Genomic DNA, 9011 nt, shown 5'->3' with positions numbered 1-9011 from the left:
CTTACCTGTATGTGCCAAAATGTTTGTGGCAGCCCTTTCTGTAGTAGTTAGAAACTGGAAAATGAATAGGATGCCCATCAATTGGAGAATGGTTGGGTAAACTGTGGTATATGAATGTTATGGAATATTATTGTTCTGTAAGAAATGACCAGCAGGATGAATACAGAGAGGATTGGCAAGACTTACATGAACTGATGCTGAGCGAAATGAGCAGAACCAGGAGATCATTATATACCTCAACAACGATACTGTATGAGAATGTATTCTGATGGAAGTGGATTTCTTTGACAAAGAGAAGATCTAATTCAGTTTCAATTGATGAATGATGGACAGAAGCAGCTACACCCAAAGAAAGAACACTGGGAAATGAATGTAAACTGTTTGCATTTTTGTTTTTCTTCCTGGGTTATTTTTACCTTCTGAATCCAATTCTCCCTGTGCAACAAGAAAACTGTTTGGTTCTGCACACATACATTGTATCTAGGATATACTATGACATATTTAACATGTATAGGACTGCTTGTCATCTGGGGGGGGGGGGGGGGTGGAGGGAGAGAGGGGAAAAATCGGAACAGAAGTGAGTGCAAGGGATAATGTTGTAAAAAATTACCCTGGCATGGGTTCTGTCAATAAAAAGTTATTATAATAAATTTAAAAAATAAATTAAAAAAATAAAAAATAAAATAAAATAAATTTTAAAAAATGAAAAAAAAAAATACCTCAGTACTAAGTATATATATAAAAAAAATCTCTGCCCTTATAAAGTTTAGCTTCTAATGGCTAGGGAAACAATACATATATAACCATTGTAGTCAGGAAAAGAAGTATCTGGGAGAAACCCAGGAAACTGAATTGATCATAGGACAGTCAGTTGCCTTGTTCTTCCTGGGAATGATGGCAGCATGGCAAGAAGTAAAAAGAGGGTAGGGGTGGTAAAGTAGCAATGGGCTGATAGCAGTGGGCTGTAGATAGTCAGAAGAACAGAATGCTCACAGAATGTAATATAAACATGGTCTGATCTGTTAGTCTGGAACCAGCAGGTGAGTGAAGGGGAGCTCATTCACCAATCAAGACATCTTACCCAATAGCTGGAGTTCCAAGGCCCAGTATCTTTTAATATACTCTTTTTTTACACTTTTAATAAACCCTCAGGTCCTTGGATCATTTTGTTTTGGTAGATCCTGTCCAGATGCACTGTGCAGAAGTGACAAGGTTACTGGTGGCTGTCGGGAGGGCTGTGTCAGATAACTAGATGTCATATGAATAAAGGTCTGGACTAGAGGCCTGGGATTACTTAGATAAAACGGGCTATCTCTGAGAATTCCTAGGTTTTTGATACAGAAAATCCAAGGCTGGACATAAATCTTTTTGTCAGAGATAGAAAGCTAGTTCCCATAAATACCAAGTATTCATTCTATCACTTCTTTGTGATAGCAAAAAACTACAAAAAGATAAAAAATATTGTCAGAGAATGGCTAAAGAAACCATGGTCTATGAATATAATGGAATATTTTTGAATTGAGGGAGTCATGGGAATTATTGTAAGACTGTGTTCCAGCTTGAGTTTAGTAAATAAAACCAAGCAAACAGTAAATGATCCCAGTGATGACAGGGATGGAAATAAAAAGAATGAAGTTGGATACTGTGTAACCCTGATCAATCTTGACCCAGGAATAGAGATGAGGAAATGTTCCTGACCCTTTTAACTGGACAGGCAGGAGATGTGGGTGTAGATAGGTAAAACAGTTGCACTCAAATGTGGACACTAGGTTAGCTGATTTTGTCTAACTTTTTCTCTGGTAAAAGAAAAAGCTCATTGGAGTAAAAGATGGCAATAAAACACACAAAAAAACTTTAAAATTAAGAATTAAAACTTTTATTACTTAAATTAATTTTTAAAAATTAATTTTAATAGAAAAAAATTAAGAGCAGTTGAGAATAAAAAGAATCTCTAGCTTTCTTGAAGGCCTTAGTTCATGGGGCATCTCCTTTTTCTGGTCTGTCATATTGACTTTTTTTCCTCCTCTCCTTAGATAATCATGTATCTACAGCTATCTCTATATGTTATATTCCCCCTAGAGTAGAATATTGTCTGTCAGGTCAAAGGATACTTTTCTTTGTGTCCATATCCCTGGGCTGAGCATAGTGCCTTATAGATTGTAAAAACTTAATAAATGCTTGTTGGAGTTGATTGGAATTGGCTTTAATAATTTGTCCAAGATCCCACTACTACTAGTAAATGCAGAGCCAGGATGAGAAGCCAAGTGTCTTGATAGCCAATCCAGAGCCCTTTATACAACAGAGCTCCTCTACTTTCTAACTCTCATAATAGAGAACTGAGAAAAAAATGTACATAGTAACAACAAATTTTTTTTTTAATCTGAAAGACTCGAGAACTCTTGACTAACACAATGATAAATCATGAGGAATGCTACCTGCTTCTGGCAGGTAGGTGATCACCTCAAAATGCAGAAGGAGACATGTGTTTTTGGACCCAATCAATGTGGGAGTTTGTTTTGCATGACTATTCATGGGTTATATGGGTTTTTATCTCTGTTTTTCAGTAGGTAAAGGAGGTAGGAGAGAGAGAAGAAAAGCTTGTTAATTGAAAAGATTAAGTTTAATTAAAAAGTTGACTGCTGCTTGGATGATAGCTTGTGTGGGGAAGGTAGAGAGCTCATTCCTAGCCCATTCCTTGCCCTATCCACAAAAATCCCCAAAGACTCAGCCATAACCAAAATGACAACAATAAAAAAGATATGTAACTCAGATTGGAGCAAATGATTTTTATGTTCATTCCTGAGCATTACATCGATGGGTGGCCTTCCCTTCCTTGTTAGCATTCGTAGCAAACACCATCTTTATTTCCCAAATACTTTTTGTATAGCTAAATAACTTCAAGCTGTTAAAAACATGTAGCACATATTGATGGAGGAAAGTTTACTGATTGTTTCCACTTGTCATTGTGGACTCCCACAACTTCAAGTCAAATATTTATTAAATATTTTGTGTAGAGCCCAGTGCTAGCTAGTGGCAGAGATCTAAAATTTTCAGTTCTGCCTTCACAGAACTTAAGGTCTAAAAGGATGAATCACAAGAATACAAAATATTATGTTTGTAAGAAAGACACAAACCAACTACTTTCCAAAGATTAAGGTTAAAATCATTATTGACTGGAGGCACTGGGGAAACCAAGTGATATTTGAGACAGTCTTAACAGAAGGATAGGATTTCAACAGGTGGAGATGGAGGATGAAGGGAATAATGTCCAAAATTTCAGTGAAAGGGACCTGATTTGCACCAGCTAAGATTTGCAAGATAGCAGCACCTTAGTGTCTAGATAGGCAGGCAAAAGTACCATAAAATTATTTATAGATTTGGAGCTGGAAGGAATCTTGTATATATCTTGTCCAACTCTTTCACTTTATAAATGAAGAAACTAAAACTTGAGGGGAACAGCTAGGTGGCTCAGTGGATAGAATGCCAGGACTGAAGTCAGTGAGACTCATCTTTATGAGTTCAAATCTGGTCTAAGACTCTTATTAGCTATGTGACTTAAGTCACTTAACCCTGTCTGCCTCAGTTTCCTCATCTGTAAAATGAGCTAGAGAAGGAAATGCAAAACCACTCCAGTGTCTTTATCAAGAAAAACCCCAAAAAGGGTCAGGAAGAGTAGGATACGACTGAAAAACAACTGTACAACCAAACTTTGCCCAAAGCTTCACAAATAGGATCCTATATATAGATCTGGGAGGGATCATAGAGGTCATTCAGTTCAATATAATCATTTGATAGATGAGGAAACTGAGACTGAGATTAAATGTTTTTTCTGAGGTCTCACTGATGAGTGGCAGAATTGCAGTTTCATCCTAGGCCCTTTCCTCTCAAATCCACACCAGTCCACACTACCTCCATGTAAAATGAAGCAGGAAAAGTAAGGGGGAGGCTGTTCAATGGAGTCTGGCAATGGGGAGTTCCTGAAGAGTATTCTAGTGGAATTGCCATGGGAACAGTTTAACCTGCTAGTTTTATAAATAGATTCACTTATAAATGTGTAGAAGATAGAGCACTGGCCCTGGATTCAGGAGGATCTGAATTGAAAATCTGCCTCAGATACTTACTAGCTGTATGACTCTGAGCAAGTCACTTAACCCTGATTACCCCCACCCCCCCAAAAAAAAATTAAAATTGGGTGAAAGTAGAGGAAGGGTCCAGGCAGCTGGCCATACTATCAAATGTAGTCTACCATGAAGTTACAGTGGGAGTGTTAAGGGATAGATTTGGAAAATTCCTAGAACTTCCATGACACTGGGGCTCCTTTGTGCTGAAGAAGTCTATTGAATTTTGCAGATGAGCTCACTCCAAACTATGAAAAATGTAACCATTAGGAACTCCCTGTGTATCTTATCACACTAAACTGAAACTCTTGTGTCGGAGCTTCTCCAAGGCCTTCCACAATCTGTGCCCACCTTATCTCTTCATTCTCCTCTATATGACATTGAGGAGCTGGCGGCCAGGCTTTCTTAAGCTACTCCCTCCAAGGCTTTGCTCCTGCTGCCTTGATCAGGAACATTGTATCCTACCCACCCCACACAGTGTTTCAGATAACAAAGCACATAGAGAACATTTTGGTCCTCAGATCTTGTCTAACTTGTCATTTAACAAAAGACTGAACAGCTGAAAAATTAGCTAGATGACTTGCCTAAAAATCTATTTTTTTTATTAAAGCTTTTTATTTTCAAAACATATGCATGGATAATTTTTCAACATTGACCCTTACAAAACCTTTGTGTTTCAGATTTTCCCCTCCTTCCCCCCACCCCCTCCCCTAGAAGGCAGGTAGTCCAATACATGTTAAATATGTTAAAGTATATGTTAAATACAATATATGTATACATATTTATTCAATAATCTTGCTGCATAAGAAAATCAGATCAAAAGGGGAAAAAATGAGAAAGAAAACAAAATGCAAGCAAACAACAACAAAAAGAGTGGAAATGCTATGTTGTGGTCCACACTCAGTTCCCACAGTCTCTCTCAGTGTAGGTGGCTCTCTTCATCACAAGATCATTGGAACTGGCCTGAATCATCTTATTGCTGGAAAGAGTCACATCCATCAGAATTGATCATCCTATAATATTGATATTGCCGTGTACAATGATCTCCTTGTTCTGCTCACTTGATTTAGCATCAGTTCATGTAGGTCTCTCCAGGCCTCTCTAAAATCACCTTGCTGGTCATTTCTTATAGAAAAATAATATGGAATATTATTTTTCTATAAGAAATGACCAACAGGACGAATACAGAGAGGATTGGCGAGACTTGCATGAACTGATGCTGAGCGAAATGAGCAGAACCAGGAAATCATTATATACCTCAACAGCGATACTGTATGAGGATGTATTCTGATGAAAGTGGATTTCTTCAACAAAGACAAGATCCAACTGAGTTTCAATCGATCAAGGATGGACAGAAGCAGCTACACCCAAAGAAAGAACACTAGGAAATGAATGTAAACTGCTTGCATTTTTGTTCTTCTTCCCAGGTTATTTATACCTTCTAAATCCAATTCTCCCTGAGCAACAAGAAAACTGTTCGGTTCTGCACACATATATTATATCCAAGATCCACTGCAATCTATTTAACATGTATAGGACTGCTTGCCATCTTTGGGGAGAGGGTAGAGGGAGGGAGGGGAAAAATCGGAACAGAAGTGAGTGCAAGGGATAATGTTGTAAAAAACTACCCTGGCATAGGTTCTGTCAATAAAAAGTTATTTAAAAAAAATAATAATATTCCATAACATTCATATACCATGACTTATTCAGCCATTCTCCAACTGATGGGCATCCACGCAGTTTCCAGTTTCTTGCCACTACAAACAGGGCTGCCACAAATATTTCTGTTCATATGGGTCCCTTTCCCTTTTTTAGTATCTCTCTGGGATAGAAGCCCAGTAGTAACACTGCTGGGTCAAAGGGTATGTGCAGTTTGATAACTTTTTGAACATAGTTCCAAACTGCTCTCCAGAATGGCTGGATCACTTCACAACTCCACCAACAATGTATCAGTGTCCCAGTTTTCCCACATCCCCTCCAACATTTGTCTGTCTTTTCCTGTCATCTTAGCCAATCTGAGAGGTGTGTAGTGATATCTCAGAGTTGTCTTAATTTGTATTTCTTTGATTAATAGTCATTTAAAGCATTTTTCCTATAGCTAGAAATAGTTTTAATTTCATCTTAAAATTGTCTGTTCATACCCTTTGACCACTTATCAATTGGAAAATGTCTTGAATTCTTGTAAATTTGAGTTAGTTCTCCATATATTTTAGAAATGAGGCCTTTATCAGGACCCTTAAATGTAAAAATGTTTTCCTAATTTATTGCTTCCCTTCTAATCTTGTCTGCATTAATTTTGTTTGTACAAAAACTTTTTAATTTAATATAATGAAAATTATCTATTTTGTGTTCAATAATGATCTCCAGTTCTTCTTTGATCACAAATTTCTTCCTTCTCCACAGATCTGAGAGATAAACTATCCTATATTCTAATTCGCTTATAATTTCACTCTTTATGTCTAAATAATGAACCCATTTCAGTCTTATTTTGGTATGGTTAGGTGTGGATCAATGCCTAATTTCTTCCATTCTAGTTTCCAATTTTCCCAACAGTTTTTGTCAAATAGTGAGTTCTTATCCCCAAAACTGGCATCTTTGGGTTTGTCAAACACTAGATTGCTATAATTATTGACTATGCTAAAAACTATTTTTAAGAAGCAACACAGCCAAGATCTGGTCCTGAGTCTGTAATCTTTGCAATTCCACCATTCTACACATTCTTCCACCATCTTGATCTTTTCTGAAATCCAAGGTGTAATCCTGACTGCCCATTGGAGACTTGTGCTTCTTCATGCATCTTATTTGCCTAAACAAAATAAGGACTCGTGGAAGCCAGGAGATGTTTGCTCTTTCTCCTGTGTCCCTCACCTAGCTCTGGGCACACAGACGACAATCAAAGTCAATAAAGGCTTGTTGATCGACTAATAGGTCACCACCAATCCAAACAGAATGACCTGCAGAACCAGGATTGAAACGCCAAGGTTTTCTGCAGCCCTAATAAATCAATTCAATAAACACTTATACAGGAGCTGCTATGTTTAAGGAACTGGCTGTGCTCGGTGGCTGGGGACAAAGACAAAAAACTCCTTAGCTTAACATTTAGAAGACTCCTGCCTTCAAGAGTTTACTTTGCAAAGAAAAAAAGTATGTAAGTGCACAGATAATCAATTGAAAGCAAACCTTTATTAAGTGCCTACTAATACAAAACAATTTCCTTAAGGAGCAGACATCTCGCCAAAGAGAAGTCACTATTATTATGTAATGCAAAAACACATGGAATGTTCACAAGACTGAAAGTCAGAAGTCTTGAGTTCAAATCATACTCGTTACTTGCTACATTGTGACTTTGTTGCCACAATTGTGTCACAACCTCAATGGGGGCTCAGTTTCCTCTGACCAAATGGCTTCTAAGGTCTGTCTCTTCTAGGTAAGTCTATGATTCTAAAGTGCTGCTCCCACCATGTCCCCACCCTTACTCAATAAATTCCCATGACTCCCTATTATCTCTAAGATCCAATATAAAATGCAGTTTTTGACATCTAAAACCCTTCGAAGGCTCCTTCCTACTTCTCCAACCTTCTTACATTTACCCCACTCCAACACTTTGGGATCCAGAGACACTGGACTGCTGGAAAATCCTAGCCCATGATACTTCCTGGCTGGGGAATTGACATTTTCACTGAATATTCCCAATGCCTGGAAGTCCAGGCCTCCCTGCTTTCTGCTTTCCAGCTTCTCTGGCTTCCTTGAAGTCTCAGCTCAAGTCCCACTTTCTGCAGATCCCTTAGCCTTGCCTTCCCTCTGTTTCTGATTTATCCTGACTATGGATTTGGCACAGAATTGTTGCAAGGGGTCTCCCCCCTTCTGAGAGTTCCTTGAGAGGAGATACCTTCTTCTTTACTTTGGGTCCCCAGGGCTCAGCAGGGGCCCCAAGGCACCCCATAGGTGAGCAGTAATGCTTGTTGACTGACTTGAAGGAGTAGAAAGAAGCCTGGGTTTGGGCTGAGACCAGTAATACTTATTACTACCTGAGCAATTGTGATCAAGTCACTAAACCAATAGAGGGCTCTTTTTTAATTTGTGAGAAGATTGGACTGGCTGACTTCTGAAACTGGCACTGCGGTCCAGTGGCTAGGGGCTCCAGCCTTGGAGTCAGAGGCTTTGGGTTGGAATCCTAACACTTGGGCAGGTGTTAAGTGAGAGGTCATCTTCAGCTCCAAGTCTGTGCTGGATCTCATAGAGCACTGGCTTGGCTGTGAGAGGCCGTGAGTGGAGATCCCGCCTCTGCTCCCTGGGTGGTCATGGCCCAGCCATTTAGCTTCTCAGTTTCTCCAACTGTAAAACGAAGGGGTTGGAGTAGATGGCCTGCCTTTGAGCTCTAGATGTCGGCAGTCAGGTTCAGGGGCCCACGAAATCCCACCTTAGTCCCGTGGGACCCCTTCGGCAGCGCCTGGGACAATTCCAGGCACATGGCAAGTACTTGTGACGTGCTTGTGGCCTGCTTTGAGTTCATCTCTTTGGGACTCAGTTTCCCCATCTGTAAATGATTCAGGAGCTGGCTCTGATTTTGACGGACACCTGTCAGGCGGTTTTTCCCTCTCTGCAGCCATTCCCCCGGCCTCCACCTCCTACTGGCGGAAGCCAGGAGGCAGTCGCTACCCCCCCTCCCGCCGCCCGAGGCTGCCTCTAGAGGGCGGCCTGGAGGCTGCTTTGCCCGTTCTCCCTCCTCCTGCTCCCGACGCTTCGCTCCCGAGCTCAGCAAACTTTCGGAGTTTCTCCGCCTCTTGCGTCATGGAAAAGGCTGGAGGGTGACCCGGAGAGTGGGAGGCGACGAGCCCGGCAAGCTCCCCTCGCCTAGCGGCCCAGCCCCAGGACCGGTGTGGGTGTGCGGGC

The sequence above is a fragment of the Sarcophilus harrisii genome, chromosome 2, assembly GCF_902635505.1.
Source record: "Sarcophilus harrisii chromosome 2, mSarHar1.11, whole genome shotgun sequence".
In the NCBI taxonomy this organism is placed as follows: domain Eukaryota; kingdom Metazoa; phylum Chordata; class Mammalia; order Dasyuromorphia; family Dasyuridae; genus Sarcophilus; species Sarcophilus harrisii.
This window is presented reverse-complemented; position numbering follows the sequence as displayed.